The sequence below is a fragment of the Mobula birostris genome, chromosome 4, assembly GCF_030028105.1.
Source record: "Mobula birostris isolate sMobBir1 chromosome 4, sMobBir1.hap1, whole genome shotgun sequence".
In the NCBI taxonomy this organism is placed as follows: domain Eukaryota; kingdom Metazoa; phylum Chordata; class Chondrichthyes; order Myliobatiformes; family Myliobatidae; genus Mobula; species Mobula birostris.
Window position 1 is genome coordinate 73,752,663 of NC_092373.1, and position 17,031 is coordinate 73,769,693.

Below are 17,031 nucleotides of genomic sequence, written 5' to 3' on the forward strand. Positions count from 1 at the left end.
GGAAAAGAGAATGAGAATGAGCAAAATCATTGTTTGTCTCCATGGTCATTTAATGCATTAGACCATTTTGTTACAAGGGTCATAGTGGCTTTTGTCAGCAGAGAGACTGACAGTACTTCTCCTGTAGCCTGTGACTAATATGAGAATCATTGAAAAGTGGAACATTGAATCTTATTCACCATCAAAATGCTCATAACCAATTCTGTGGAGTGGAAGGCAGATGACTAATATCCCTGCCAAAGCTATGTCCCATTATGACATAACTTAATGTGTACTTCAACTTCCCCTTTGTTTCTGCTTTATAGAAGCTTAGAGGAGAATCCTAGGAACTGCTAATAGGAATCTATAACAGCACGATGCAGAAACTAATATTTTGTTTTCCACTACAGCTGTGCATCACTAAGAAAACCTGTAAACTGCCTCAGTAGTCAGTACCTCACCACCATCCATGAACCACCATTCCCACCCCATGATGCCTGTGCTGCAAGCAATATGTCCAGCCTCTCTGATCACAGCCTCTACTTTCAACATCAGATCCAAATTTTATAGACCCTATCTGTAACACCAGCTGACTTACCCCAATGATCCTTCCTCCTTCCTGTCTCTGGTCTGTGTTCTTGTGACATTGGTCTGCCTATCTAAATCTCAGTCAATATCGTAATCTCTCTGACAGCAGCCTAGATGTGGAATCCGCAGTACTAATCTGGGTCATCTATTAAATTCAACAAGGCTCCAAAAATGTACTTTTGACTTTTCAACAAATAAATACTTCATCCTAATAGTTTCTCTTTTCCAGCATTTGGGCTACAAAGTCTAGTTTTTTTTTAATGTGTTGCTTTCGTACAATACAAAAGCAAAAAAAAACCACCAGTTATTGTTTAATAATGTGATTCAGGGAAGCGCAGTTAGTTTATTTTGTATTATTATTGTATTAAAATTATCAATATATTATAATTATAATATTGCTGATACATTTATTCTAACAATTATTAATTATAATGAATGAATCAACGATATCATTGATCGAAGGAAGTTCATAAATTTAATTCACACTTGCTAGCAGTTAAAATTGTCCAAGTTCCTTGACCTGGCCTGGAGCCATTAAAATCCAACTGATCAAAATTTTGAACTGGTCAACTGAACAGACAGCAAAGACTTAATCAAAACCCAGTTATGGAACCGGACACAATCTTATCAGCTTCATTGGGAAACAACTGTGAGTTTCTAGTCAGGCCATCAGTGACAAAAAAAAGCAAAGAAAACATCCTTAGAAAGTTAACTTCTACTGCTTATTTTCCACCTGTGGTTCAATAAGAAAATGAACAAACGAAAGACTCCACGTAATAAAGCTTAAGTTTCCTTACTCTGTGGTGACACTTTCAATCACTGTACCAGCCAGACAAATCTATCATAGTCTCGACAGGAAGAAGTTCTCGCTGGTTCCAGTCCAATTTCTATTTGTATCGTAAATTAGATCCAGCAATGAAGAGAGGGGTGATTTGTTCCCCCACCCAAATGTTCTCCTGATATAGACTCAGGACCTCTATATGCAGCAAAATAGGACAGGTTAGCAAATATCATTTGGTCTTGGATCCAAATTTGGAGGAGATTCCAAAGGCACAAGAAGGAGTAAAGTAAGACCTCCTAGGACATTCTGACCCACCCATACTGCCATGAATTCATACAATACAGAAACAGGTTCTTCGACCCACCTTGTCCATGTTGACCATCAATCACCCATTTACACAAATCTCATTTTACTTGCCAACATTCCCATCTACTTCATCCAAATCCACCACTCAGCTACATGCTGGGGCTAATTTACAAAGGCTAATTAACTGACACGTCCTCGGGATATTGGGGTGTGGGAGAAAGCCTGAGCACCTCTTTTATCAGCTGACTCTCTTTGCTTAAACAACAACATTGCGCCACATTATGAAATAACTGGGCCTATCACATTCAGAAGAATTGAATGGCCTTCAAACACTGTCACAGGAAGGATGTGCAAAACCCACACAGACAGATCGACAGAGCGGGACTGAACCCAGATCGCTGGAGCAGTAAGGCTGTAACTCTGTTGGCTATACCATTGTACTGGCCTCAATGGTACCATGTTCTGAAAGCAAATCCCAGAATTTTATTTTTATATGAAATTAATATAGCATGTTTTGCAACTTTAAATAATCAACAAAATGCAAAAGAAGAAACACATGTTAACAACTTATTAACAACTTATTCATCATACAGAAACATTAACTGTTACTCTTTCATATTAATGCCTGAACTACTGGTTATTTCCAATTCCTTTTGTTTTGATTATAACCTAAAGAGCACGAAAACCACTGAATTTATTGAAGAGAGACCAGCCCAAATATGCTCATTGCATTGGCTTACGCATTCAGAAAATCAGTTGTTAAAGGCCGTTGACAGTTCTTTTGGCTGTGACAAACCATGGCGCATTACTCAAAGGTTCAAATTTCAAAGTATGTTGATTATCAAACTATGAAGCCTGTTCAAAGAAAAGCATCAAACCACACACAAAAAAAGAAAAAAAAAATCACACAAATGACGGAATAAAGAGTGAAAAATACAAAATATAGAACACCAATGACAAAGTTATCAAAATAATCCAGGCATATTCAGTCCAGCTCAAGTCTTCATTATCTGCAGGCAACCAGATCAAAATCGTACAACAATAGCAACAAAATAAGGAGTCACCAGAATCCAGAAAGACACCATAACGTGAAATAAAGAGCCCAAATCACAAACCGAGTAAATCTTTCCCAGGCCACAGGACTCCGGCACCATCCTCTGCAACAGCAGGCAAGAGGGAGAGAGACCATCTGTACACAGCCCAGACACTTTCCTCCAGGAGCAGCAGGCAAGAGGGAGAGAGGGACTAGTCGCTCACAGGTAATTGGCACTGAGCACCCGCCCACATTCCGTTCTTGTCCTCATTGGTTTCTGTTACATTTTGAAACTTCAAAACATTAAACTAATTCAAAGGAAGATGTGGGAGTCCAAAATGTGGGTCTAACTTTGGGTTTACTTAAAGTGAGGTGTGCAATTATTACTTGGTATCATGATGACATATGCAATTCTCATATTTATGCACATGGCACATAATGAATTATTTAAATGAACAAGAATGCTTAATCAAACTACGAGGGGTGATTGATAAGTTCGTGGCCTAAGGTAGAAAGAGGTGAGTTATACAGCTCTCGTTACATGTTCATGCAGTTCAACTCTTTGAGTGATTATGCAGAAAGTTTGAAGTTAATAACTCATCTCCTTCTACCTTAGCCCACAAACTTATCCATCACCCCGTGTGTGTGTGTGTGTGTGTGTGTATATATATATGATTATTCAAATATTATTGAAATTTTAAATGCACAACACTCCACACTACTCAACTATAAACTCCAACTCAATAGAGGATGCATCTCAACTATATACACAATATATTATATCATACAACTATTATTTAGAGACATTAACAGCATAGTAAATTTTAAATTGTCCCATTCCAGCAGAAAGACTTCATCTCTGTTAAAGCTTCCTTATTCTTCTGGGATAACTCTGTTTGGCAACCGAGACTTGTGGCTGTGAAACAATCTCATATTCTGGGGCTTCCTCCCTGGTGGTTGGAAGAATTGACTGAGACTGCAGGAAGTAGTTCTGACAGCACTGGAAGACTTTCTTCTTTTTTTCTCTCTTTGGATCTACTTTGATCCCTTTCCTTTTCTTTCTCACGTTCCTTCTCTCTTTCACAACATTCTCTTTCTCGTTTACAATCTTTCTCTCCATCTCTTTTTTTTCTAATTTGTGCATCTTGATCTTGGGAAGTTACATTTAGTTCACTGGAGTTCACTATTGCTCCCTTTATGATCTGGTCTCTCCTTTTAGTTTCCTAATCCACAACATCATCTGGCAAATCCTCTGTTTTCATATCTCCATTGATTCCTTTCTTATAGGCCATTCATCCAGCTGGGCTTAGGTCTTTGCGTCTATTTTTACAAAGAGCTTTTTGTTCCCCACTTGAAGTTCTTGCAGTAACTTTAATGCATGCGGAGTAGATTCTGGTTCTTCATACTCACAAAAGCTGAATGCTTGCAACTTTCCTGAAGTTCCTTGAAGTCACTTCCAGGTTAAAACCAAATTAACATTTTGCAAGTATCTGCCTGATTAACATATCAAAGGCTTTCTCAGATATTTTGCCTACAAAAATTGTTGTGGATGGACCTCTGCTTTTACCATATCCATGCTTCCTCTGAGCCGTATGATCCTTCCTTGGTCCAATGTGCTTTCCAACTAGAGGCACAGAGTTTAGAACCTGTTGGGCAATGATTCATGATATTTGGCATGGAGACAGTTGTGGCATCATCCATTTGCATCTTTCTTAATTTACTTTCAGATAGCTTCATTGCAGAGGATGTGGCTTGCAAATGGTGGATGGATCTCCAATCAAGTTGTAGTAATCTCAGCCAATCACACCACTACAATGCTGGTCCTCCTGTTTTTGCCCCATATAAGCTCAATTTGTCTTAGTGATTGTTGAATTTCACCATTATGGATGTGATTCCCACAGGAGTTATCTTTTCTCCAGTATAAGTTCTTAGGTGGATATCTGCTGAATTCAGTTTAGTATCTTTGAAAAGCTATTCAAACTCATTTTGTGGAATGACTGAAACAGCTGAACCAGTGTCTAAATTCATTTTAATTAATTTGCCAAATTGCATATCCATTGTTAGTTTTCATAATACCCTACTGACAATGCTCAGCCAATCTCATCAATTCAACCATCTACACTGAAATAGACTAACTTTCCTCCTGATTCTGCTTATGAAACCTAAAGTGTTCTGCAATCAATAATGGCTTCAGTTCTAAGTGTTCCTGCAGTACTTTTACAATAACAGCAAAGCTCATTGCTGCTGGTTTGGTTGAAGTAGTCATACTTCAAAGCAAACTGTATGCATTTAAACCCAATGAACTCAGAAAAATGGGACTTGTTTCTCATTGGCTATTTCACTTGCTTCAAAATACTTTTCCAATAGCTCAGTTTACATGAGCCAGTTACCCAATGTGTAATCAAACTCATCAATTTTTCTGATGTAGCCAGCCATTTCTGTTGTTTTTTTTATTGATTATTATCACCTGGTACTCATTCTTTACAAACCCATGAATTCTTTGTTTCTCTTACTTTCTTTTTAAAACTCATTCATGTCTTCCCTTCCAAAGAACACTCCGTTTTGCCATTCCTCACTGCATTGTTTTTTAGTTTGAACGTCTTGTTGGGCTTGAATGGGTTGGTAGCGTCTTGGGTTCATTTTAAAAAACCTTGTCACCAATGTAAACAACAGGAATTCTGCAGATGCTGGAAATTCAAGCAACACACAACAAAGTTGCTGGTGAACGCAGCAGGCCAGGCAGCATCTGTAGGAAGAGGTGCAGTCGACGTTTCAGGCTGAGACCCTTCGTCAGGACTAGCTGAAGGAAGAGTGAGTAAGGGATTTGAAAGTGGGAGGGGGAGGGGGAGATCCAAAATGATAGAAGAAGACAGGAGGGGGACTGATGGAGCCAAGAGCTGGACAGGTGATTGGCAAAAGGGATACGAGAGGATCATGGGACAGGAGGTCCGGGAAGAAAGACAAGGGGGCGGGGGGGACCCAGAGGATGGGCAAGGGGTATATTCAGAGGGACAGAGGGAGAAAAAGGAGAGTGAGGGAAAGAATGCGTGTATAAAAATAAGTAACAGATGGGGTACGAGGGGGAGGCAGGGCATTAGCGGAAGTTAGAGAAGTCGATGTTCATGCCATCAGGTTGGAGGCTACCCAGGCGGAATATAAGGTGTTGTTCCTCCAACCTGAGAGTGGCGTCTCCGCCACATCTGCTCTCAGGATGAGGCTTTTCATTCCAGGATGAGGGAGATGTCCTCCTTTTTTTAAAGAAAGGGGCTTCCCTTCCTCCACTATCAACTCTGCTCTCAAACGCATCTCCCCCATTTCACGTACATCTGCTCTCACTCCATCCTCCCGCCACCCCACTAGGAATGGGGTTCCCCTGGTCCTCACCTACCACCTCACCAGCCTCCGGGTCCAACATATAATTCTCCATAATTTCCGCCGCCTCCAACGGGATCCCACCACTAAGCACATCTTTCCCTCCCCCCCCTGCTTTCTGCAGGGATCGCTCCCTACGCGACTCCCTTGTCCATTCATCCCCCCCATCCCTCCCCACTGATCTCCCTCCTGGCACTTATCCTTGTAAGCGGAAAAAGTGCTACACATGCCCTTACACTTCCTCCTTCACCACCATTCAGGGCCCCAGACAGTCCTTCCAGGTGAGGCAACACTTCACCTGTGAGTCGGCTGGGGTGATATACTGTGTCTGGTGCTCCCGATGTGGCCTTTTATATATTGGCGAGACCCGACGCAGACTGGGAGACCGCTTTGCTGAACACCTACGCTCTGTCCGCCAGAGAAAGCAGGACCTCCCAGTGGCCACACATTTTAATTCCACATCCCATTCCCATTCTGACATGTCTATCCATGACCTCCTCTACTGTAAAGATGAAGCCACACTCAGGTTGGAGGAACAACACCTTATATTCCGTCTGGGTCGCCTCCAACCTGATGGCATGAACATCGACTTCTCTAACTTCTGCTAATGCCCCTCCTCCCCCTCGTACCCCATCTGTTACTTATTTTTATACACACATTCTTTCTCTCACTCTCCTTTTTCTCCCTCTGTCCCTCTGAATATACCTCTTGCCCATCTTCTGGGTACCCCCCCCCTGTCTTTCTCCCCGGGCCTCCTGTCCCATGATCCTCTCGTATCCCTTTTGCCAATCACCTGTCCAGCTCTTGGCTCCATCCCTCCCCCTCCTGTCTTCTCCTATCATTTTGGATCTCCCCCTCCCCCTCCCACTTTCAAATCCCTTACTCACTCTTCCTTCAGTTAGTCCTGACGAAGGGTCTCAGCCTGAAACGTCGACTGCACCTCTTCCTACAGATGCTGCCTGGCCTGCTGTGTTCACCAGCAACTTTGATGTGTGTTGCTCATCACCAATGTTATGTTTTGTAACATCAAAATATTAAACTAATTCAAAGGACAATACGGGAGTCCGAACCGTGGGTCCAACTTCGAGTTTACTTTAAGTGAGATATACACGTGTCACGTAGTAGCATGATGATGCATGCAATTCCTGAATTTATATATATAAGCCATAATGAGTTATTTAACTGAACAAGAATGCTTAATCAAACAATATATATACAAGATCACTCACATATTATTGAAATATTAAACGTACAACACTTTAAATCTTCCTCAACACTTTAATCGGCAAGATCAACAAGACAAGTACAAATCTCTCAATGCAGTTCACTCTATGCAAATAATTCCCTTCACATTGTTCACCGTAGTGGCAACAGTCTGAATTTGCACGCGGTTGTCATTACATTACAGACTTCTTTTGCTAAGCACAATGCCCTTTTATTCTGCTGAAGGTGTCTTGCATCCATTGTCATTTCCTGGCTATACTCAAAGGTGGAGCTGACCCAGACCTCGGTGAGTACTTGATGTTGTCACGCAGGAGCCAAGAGATTCCTGACACTTCTGTGTTACATGTTGTAAAAAGATCAGTTCCCTGCATCACCTGCATGCTTTCATGTCTGCAAGATTTTCTTAGCTATGTTTTTCTGGTCTTTTTTTTTGAGTATGAAAGTAATGAAGTTTTAACATTATTTCTGCAAATCTTTCATGCTAATTAATTAATTCACCTACAGATTTATTTCAATAATGTAGAACATCCAAAATAATAAGAATATTCTTTCCCAAATTTTAAAATTCGATGTAGAGGTATGCAAATGTAGGAGATACTTAAATTCTTCAATGGTTTAGCTGAAGTGCGGAAATCAGCTCTGACTGGTTATTCCCATTATGAACTGTATTTATTCTAAAATGAAATGCATTAAGGCTGTCACTAGGGCACAGCTGCAGTTTTCATTAGACACAAAATGGCAGCTGCATTAATCTCAAGCAATCAGAGAAACTACAGCTCTAATGATTCCCTTCTTCTGCTTTGGGTTCAGCCTTCAGCTGCTTGGGTCATAAGGTCTGGAATTCACTCCCTTCATTTCTCAGGTGGTTCTATCTCCTCTCTTTCATTCAATTCTCCATTGAGATCTACCATTTTGTCAAACTTCTAATCAGGTATTCTTCTGCAGCATTATCTTGAATACGATCATGTGAAAACACTATCCTATACGGGGAGGCTAAACAGGTTTGGCCTGCATTCTTTGCAGTCTGAAGAAAATGGGATGATCTTAAAAAAGGTATCTATGCTTTCCCGGTGTCTGTGATGAATAAACTCTTCTCAGTCTTCTGATACCTGTACCCAGCTGGAAGCCCGAAAAGAGTTTATTGCGATAATCTTATTGAAAGAATAAGATTCTAAGATAGGAGAGGGTAAATGTCAAGATGGTTTCATGAGTGGGAGAGTCTCATCTGAGAGGACAAAGCTTTGAGGTAAGGTGCTGGTCAATGAAATTATGGTACATAGGAATTTCTTCTTGTAGTGAATATCAAGAACTTTCTACACCAGAAAGTTGAGATGTTTTTTGTGTATTGATCGAATAAAGGCATCAGCCCTTAAGGGTTCACTCCCAAAGGCAGGTGGACAGCAGAAACAAAAACTGATTCCCATGAAGAAGAGTGTGGCTTGAAGGGAGAACACACTGTCTCTCATTTTTATTCAAAGGGACATGGAGATCCTCACCAGAGTGCCAGGACGGAGGTCATGTGTATTATGGGGTTCAGATGACCATTCTGGATCACCATGGGTAGATCCTGGTAGGAAACGGTTCCAGTTGTCTCCACCATTCTAACCAGGCAGAAATTAATTTTATGTCCTCATAATGTAGATGAGCCACATACCATTTCAGAAATTGATGTGTTTGATTAGTGCAAAGGAAAATATTAGGAATTATTAATTGTCACCTCAGCTCATTGGGCTGTCCATTGGTTATGGTATTGATGATAAAAATTGTCATCTAGAGAAGGTAATGTTTTCTTCAATGTGGAATGTTATTTTGCAGACTCCTTTCAAAAAATATCTCTCTACGAGTGAATCTTACAACATTTCACGAATTTTATGACACATGCCGGTGATAATAAACCTCATTCTGATTCTGAATTTCTCATTACTCGTGAAATGGAAATTTGTTTACACTATTCTGCTGGAACTTTTTCAATAACCTTCTTGTCTTCTTACTTGTCTTACACCTGCTGCCTATCCAACTGCACCTCATTTCCTTCAGTCTCCAGGTCCCCTTATGGCTCTTCCTCTGACCCGGGCTCAAGTAATCAGATCTGATGAAGGCTGTGTGTTGCACAAACACTCTGCATTACTGGACAAAGCAAGATTTCACTTTTGAAAAAAAAACAAAGATGCTTTTCACAACAATACTGCTGTGTATGCAGTTCTCGTTTTAACAGCCTCAGCAGTCCTGGTGGAAACACAAATTGATGAGAGGAACTGAAGAAATACCAACTAGCCTTGTCTCTAGGATCCAACACTCCAGGAAGCGCTGGAGCTCAAAATGTTTGGAAATTTGCTTACTTGGAAAATGACACTGTCTTGTGTCTTCTCAGAAACAGGTATTTCCTACAGCACTTCTCATAGTTCATAAACACCCAAACAATGAAAGAGTGGATACTTACCGTGTTCATGAAATGTCTAGGTTTTGAATGGAAGCCCTTATAAGGTTAAGATTTGGAATAGAAGCTGTCTGCACACATGGGGAGTCAGCATTGCCCAATGTACCAGCTGTCAGACACTGAAACTAAAATAGATGAAATCATCTTTTCACAAAATAAGTTCCTGGGAGACATCGCTAATGCTGTGAAAAGCAACAAATTGTGAGATCTGCTGTGATTGTTTTGAAGGAAATGCAGAGAGGAAATCGGAAAATCAGCTATGTTACAGGAAATACAATGGAGGGACTTTCCTCAAGTTAGTATAAGGGCACCTGTCTTTCTTACTGCATGTTAATGGGCTGGTGTACAAGGCAAACTTCTAGACACACACACAGCAAGGCAATAGATTTCAAGAGATGTAGAGAACTTGCTGAAATAGGTGAGTGGATGGCAAAGTGGCTATAGGACTAAAGGATATCACTCTAAAAGGAGCACAGAATCAGAGCACAGAGCTTATTTGCTGATATTATGAATAAAATGGGATGTTGAGGAATCAATTGAAATTACAGTGGAATACAAAAGTTTGGGCACCCCGGTCAAATTTTCTGTTACTGTGAATAGTTAAGTGAATAGAAGATAAACTGATCTCCAAAAGTCATGAAGTTAAAGATGAAACATTCTTTTCAACATTTTCTAAGCAAGATTAGTGTATTATTTTTGCTTAGCAGAATTTTAGAGTGAAAAACAGGAAAGGAGCACCATGCAAAAGTTTGGGCGCCCAAAGAGATTTGAGCTCTCAGATAACTTTTACCAAGGTCTCAGACCTTAATTAGCTTGTTAGGGTTATGGCTTGTTCACAGTCATCATTAGGAAAGGCCAGGTAATGCAAATTTCAAAGCTTTATAAATATCCTGACTCCTCAAACCTTGTCCCAACAATCAGCAGCCATGGGCTCCTGTAAGCAGCTGCCTAGCACTCTGAAAATTAAAATAAATGGTGCCGTCAAAGCAAGAGAAGTCTATAAGAAGATAGCAAAGCATTTTCAGGTAGCCGTTTCCTCAGTTCATGATGTAATTAAGAAATGGCAGTTAACAGGAAAGGTGGAGGTCAAGTTGAGGTCTGGAAGACCAAGAAAACTTTCCCAGAGAACTGCTTGAAGGATTGCTAAAAGGTAAATCAAAACCCCTGTTTGACTGCAAAAGACCTTCAGGAAGATTTAGCAGACTCTGCAGTGGTGGTGCACTGTTCTACTGTACAGCGACACCTGCACAAATATGACCTTCATGGAAGAGTCATCAGAAGAAATCCTTTCCTGCGTTCTCAGCACAAAATTCAGCATCAGAAGTTTGCAAAGGAACATCTAAACAAGCCTGATGCATTTTGGAAACAAGTCCCATGGACTGATGAAGTTAAAATAGAACTTTTTGGCTGCAATGAGCAAAGGTATGTTTGGAGAAAAAAGGTGCAGAATTTCATGAAAAGAACACCTCTCCAACTGTTAAGCACAGGGGTGGATTGATTATGCTTTGGGCTTGTGTAGCAGCCAGTGGCACGGATAACATTTCACTGGCAGAGGGAAGAATGAATTTAATTAAATGCCAGCAAATTCTGGAAGCAAACATCACACCGTCTGTAAAAAAGCTGAAGATGAAAAGTGGATGGTTTCTACAACAGGATAATGATCCAAAACATAACTGAAAATCCACAATGGACTACCTCAAGAGGCACAAGCTGAACATTTTGCCATCACCCTTACAGTCCCCCGACCTAAACATCATCGAAAATCTGTGGATAGACCTCAAAAGAGAAGTGCATGCAAGACCCCCCCCCCCAAGAATCTCACAGAACTAGAAGCCTTTTGCAAGGAAGAATGGGTGAAAATCTCCCAAACAAGAATTGAAAGACCTGGCTACAGAAAGCATTTACAAGCTGTGATACTTGCCAAAGGGGGTGTTACTAAGTACTGAACATGCAGGGTGCCCGAACTTTTGCTTCCGGACCTTTTCCTTTTTTGTTATTTTGAAACTGTAAAAGATGGAAATAAAAAAGTAATCTTGCTTAAAATATTAAAGAAATGTGTCATCTTTAACTTTATGCCTTTTGGAAATCAGGTCATCTTTCACAAGCTTAGCTATTCATAGTAACAGAAATTTTGATCAGGGGTGCCCAAACTTTTGCATGCCACTGTATATACAGAAACCTGAACTTTATAAATAGAAGCAGGAGTGCAAAAGCAAGGAAACAAAGATGAAACTTTACAGGCCATTGATTCTACCAAAACTGGAGTACAGGTATTGTATCCTAGTCAGGGTGCTGTGCTTTAGGGAAGATGTGTAGGGAGCTGAAAGTTTGCAGAGGACATTTATCAAAATGATTTAGGAAAGAAGGACTATGGTAGTTTGATTGTGATCAGTAGTTAGGCACATTGTCCTTAGAATTAGAACTTCTGATGGAGGTTCAATATTGAAAATCATGAAGCACATTGACAGAGTAGATTGTGAGGAATTGTTCTCATTGGCACAATTGACAACGACCAGAAGCACTGAATGAAGATGATTGGCCTCAGAGTAGATCAAATAGAGCAAAAAGCTTTTTAACACAGCAAGTAGTAAGAATTTGTAATGAATTAATTTGGTAACAATAGAGACAATCAACACTAGTATTCAAAATGAAACAAGTGTCTGAAAGGAAAGAACTTCCAATGCTATAGGATAAATGTGGAAGTGAACTTGATGGAGTATACTTAAATGGAGCCTGTATGATAAGCCAATTAGCTTCTACTGTATTGATTCACTCTGTAATTCTGTCAGTGGTGTGAAGGGAACTCCATTCTGCACCAAAATGATAGAGTAAATTGCAGAGGAAGTTTTTCAGCTTCATTTATAATTTATATGATACTGTATTAGAAATAGTACAAGTGGTTTTATGACAACCAATCTTTTGTTGAGAGTCAGCAGAGATCATTGAATGTGTAAAACATCTATTTATTTATATTTATTTGGTAACAGAGCAACATGTAACAGGTAGTAAACCTCTTGCAGTTTCATCTCTACAACACTCCCACAGAGTTGATTGAAAGTAAATATCTGAGGAACATGATTTTGGTCTGATACGAAGGCAACATGTTGGCAACTCAGATTATTTATTTTCTGTTGTAAATTTGGCAAAATACATTTTTCTCAGCAACTACTCTGTAGTGACAGGCACCATGAGGTTTCTGCACCAATGCATCTCATTGATTTATTTAATCCAGACCAGCAGGAAATATATTTTGGAAGAATGTCGATAGCTGCTATATAAGGAGAAAGAAACAGAGGCAAAAATGAGTAAAAGGAGCAGAAACTGTTCAACAATTAAAAGGTAATGCAACTTCTTGCATTTACTAATTAGATTTTTTGGTATCATTTGCCAATTATGTCAATATGCTTGAAAGAGTGCAGAGAAAATTTACAAAGATGTCGCTGGGATTTGAGGACCTGAGTTATACGGAAGGCGGAATAGATGCAGACTTTATTCCTTAGAGTGTAGGATAATGAGGGAAGATCTTATAGAGGTATACAAAGTTATGAGGGGAATTGATGGGGCCTTTATGGAAGCAGGCCTTTTCCCCCGATGTTGGCCAGAACTAGAACTAGAGGTCATAGATTTAGGACAAAAACTGAAATATTTAAGGGGAAATCTTCCACTCAGATGGTTGACTGAGCTGCCCGTGGAGGTGGCGGATGCGGGTTCATTTTAAGAGAAGTTTGGATAGGTACATAAAGGAGAGAGATCTGGAGTGCAATGGTCTGGATGCAGATAGATGGGACTAGAAAGAAAAACAGGATTCCAGGGACCGGATGAGCCAAAGGTCCTGTGATTTCATTGTAGTGCTGTGTGACTCTTTTCAGGTTTTCATGTTTTGTTCGTATAGTCCTGAAGTTGACTTTTTTAATGCCTGCATAATTTTTATTTTGTTAAACATAGCTAAGTGTTTCTAGAACACTGAACAGTACACTACAGAAACAGACCCTTCAACGGAACACAATACAAAATTAAACTAAGTCCCTGCTCAGATTCAGATTTATTTATAGATAGAATGATACATCTTGCGATGCATTCAGACACATCAACATTGATGTAACCCGGGGTCACAGAGTGTTTCAGATCTTTCAACATCAGATATCTTCACCTGCGCGACCCACGTTTATTTATAAGTTTGTCAAAACATACAGTGAAATGCATTGTTTGTATCAAAAACCAACACACCCAAAGATGTGCTGGAGGCGACTTGCAGGTGTCTACATTTGTACATTCTGGCACCTGCATTGCATGCCCACAATGTTCAACACAACAATGCAACACATTCAGCAGCAACAGCAACAGTGAAACAAATCCCTTTTCCATCTCCTCCCACCCCACCCCCCACACGGAGGCCTTTAGTGATCTGTCTGCAAGCCCAGATTTCTCTATATGCTGCATATTTATGTGTTTGTCTATCATATTTTCACTCATTTCTGATTTTTTCCATACCAGCTCTCCTGCTCTATTATTTCTTTATTCTCAGCATTTGCATTATTATCTCATATCTAACAATTCGTATATTGCAAATGCATGCACATACCAATTAGGAGCAAATGGGCCGCCAAACCCCTTGAATTTGCTCTGGTAGTCAGCTTGTAAGTAGTTGAAGTTCTCATCAAATTTGTGATCCATTCTCTGACACATCCCGGGTGGAACAGAAGAGTTTAGACAGCAGCATTTAGATTTCTAATTTAGTAGCTTGTTGTGCAAAGTTAAAAGTTACTTTCACTTCCAGAATGCAATGATGGCAAGTGCTAAGTTTTCCAGAACATGTGTGTTTCCTGGCAATTGCTCTAATATTATATATTATAGAATGAAATTTGAAATGGTTCATCTGAGGAATCTAAAACGACTTGGGATACTTTAAACTCTTATCTGCTCTGAACTATGGAGTTGGGTAAATAAACGTAAAAATACTCTTTTTTTTAAGAGTGTAAAGTGTCTGTTGCTGTTAAAACAACTGCAAACTAAACTGTCAGTTTCATTTCCTGTCTGAGGGATAGGGTGGTTGTTAAAAATTCACATATGCACATTTTACTTCTGTTTTTAATGCACTGTAGAAATCAACTGAGGTAAACGTTTGCAATTCTTTTCACACATCTGCTGCTAAACTCCAAGCAATTAACTGAAAATGAAGTCTGCTTTAATTAAATACTCAGTTACGAAAATGTAAATAAGCATACAGAGCTTCGGATAAAGTTACTTCCGCTTCTTTCTGTGCAACTGAGTCTAAATTGGTCAGGTCAGTGTAATGGATGTGAACTCTTAGATCTAAATGAGGTTTATTGTAAATTGAGTTTTAGTGATAATTTATGATAGTTTAATCACAGTTTCCTTTAAAAGATATTTTGTTATTTACACATTTAACAGGTAAATGCAAGAGCAGCATATTGTATTTCTTTCAAGAAGTATGTTGAGTAAGTGCAAAGATAAATACTTCTAATTAGAAAACTTACCAAATAGCTAATTTTCAAAAAAAAACAGAGCAGTTCTATTGGTTCTCATTGAAGTACGCAACATAAAAATAGGTCCTACAGCCCACCAAGTCAACACTTAACATTAAATAATCTTCTTACACTAACATTACAACTTCAGGCACTCTGTTGATGGGGATAATCCATGGCTGTTGCAACCCAGCTGTCTACATCAGTGGTCCCCAACCACCGGACTGCGGACCGGGCCATGAGGAAACGATATGAGTCAGCTGCACCTTTCCTCATTCCCTGTCACGTACTGTTGAACTTGAACACACGATTGCCAACTGTCCCGTATTTGCCGGGACATCCCGTATATTGGGCTAAATTTTGGTTTATCCCATAGGGGACCGCCCTTGTTCCGTATTTACTATCGATTTGTAATCCAGGGAGCGGGAGGCGCAGAATCAAATATCGCTGTGATGATTGTACTTTCTAGTATCAATTGTTTGGCAACAATAGAGTATAAAGTATAAGGTATTTCCCCCGCTAAGGTAGAGCGTTCCTATGAAACCTTTCGTGCTGAAATGGCGTGAAGCGAAGAAGCAATTACCATTAATTTATATGGGAAAAAATTTTGAGTGTTCCCAGACCCAAAAAATAACCTAACAAATCATACCAAATAACACATAACACCGAAAATGAATAACACTAACATATAGTAAAAGCAGGAATTATATGATAAATACACAGCCTATATAAAGCAGAAATAATGTATGTACAGTGTAGTCGGGAAGATGAAGGCAAAACTGATTTGTAGGGAAAAAAAATCGGCACGTACGTGCATGCGCACACAGGTGCCCGCGCAAGGCTTCATGGTCATGGTAGTGTTTCTTGGGATAAAGTGTACCGGGGAGAAAGTTGGCAACCCTAACTGTAAAAGACATGTTGAGGTGAGTTTAACCCTACTTGAACACACCCTTCCCCCCCCCCCCCCCAGGGCGGCTGGTCCGCAAGAATACTGTCAATATTAAACCGGTCCGCGGTGCAAAAAAGGTTGGGAACCCCTGATCCACATGATACGCAACCCAGGCCAGTACGATATAAAGAGCAAGCTGTTGTCCATGTAACAAGCTACCATCTCCATGCAGTGATGAATCCGAAGGAACAGTGGAGACTGACGCAGCTGGGCACTGGTGGCATTGCAGCAGTTGCCAGTCTGCATTGAATTCAGCGTAGGACTGCTCTAGAGTTTACCTAAGCGTTTACTCCCAAAGCCTTGCACTTGAGTGAGTTTCCCGCAAAGCAGAGGAGGGCTTATTAGCCTATGAAGCCCAGGAGCTGGACTTGGTTGTCAGAGACTCATTGAGATGAACACCATGTGGGAGTATTTAATAGGTAGTGGGAGCTTATCCCCATTACCACCCCCATTTATAATTCAGAATGGACATTGAACCCATGAACACTACCTCAATTTTTAAATATATATTATATATTTGTCATTGCACTATTTTTGATCTATTCAATATACATATATACTTACCGTAACTGATTTTACTTCCTTAATTTTTTCTTTCTATATTATCCTGTATTGCATTGTACTGCTGCTGCAAAGTTAACACATTTCTTGACACATGCCAGATATAATAAACATACTTCTGATTCTGATTCTGAGCTTAGGGAACCAATATTACGCTAATCCCATTTTTTTTTCCTCAACACTACCATCAATTCCCCTTATTTTCTATTGTACACCTACACACTAGGGGCAGTTTACTGCAGGCAATTAACTAACCAACCTGCACATCTTCAGGATGCTGGAAAAAAAGAGTACTGGGGAAGACCCTGTAGTCAC

General features: G+C 40.0%; 1 protein-coding gene across 2 annotated transcripts in view; it reads right to left on the reverse strand.

Annotated features, from left to right (window-relative positions):
* Nucleotides 1-14,321, reverse strand: part of LOC140196415 (beta-galactoside alpha-2,6-sialyltransferase 1-like) — a 127,465-nt gene extending 113,144 nt beyond the window's left edge. The window contains exon 1 of one of the 2 annotated variants that reach the window (XM_072255572.1): nt 14,303-14,321. The gene's annotated coding sequence lies outside the window, so the exon portion shown is untranslated. Of the gene's footprint in view, nt 1-2,769; nt 2,845-14,302 lie in introns of those variants that run through there. The other variant, XM_072255571.1, reaches the window with a different exon arrangement.
* Between the last annotated feature and the right edge of the window lie 2,710 nt (nt 14,322-17,031).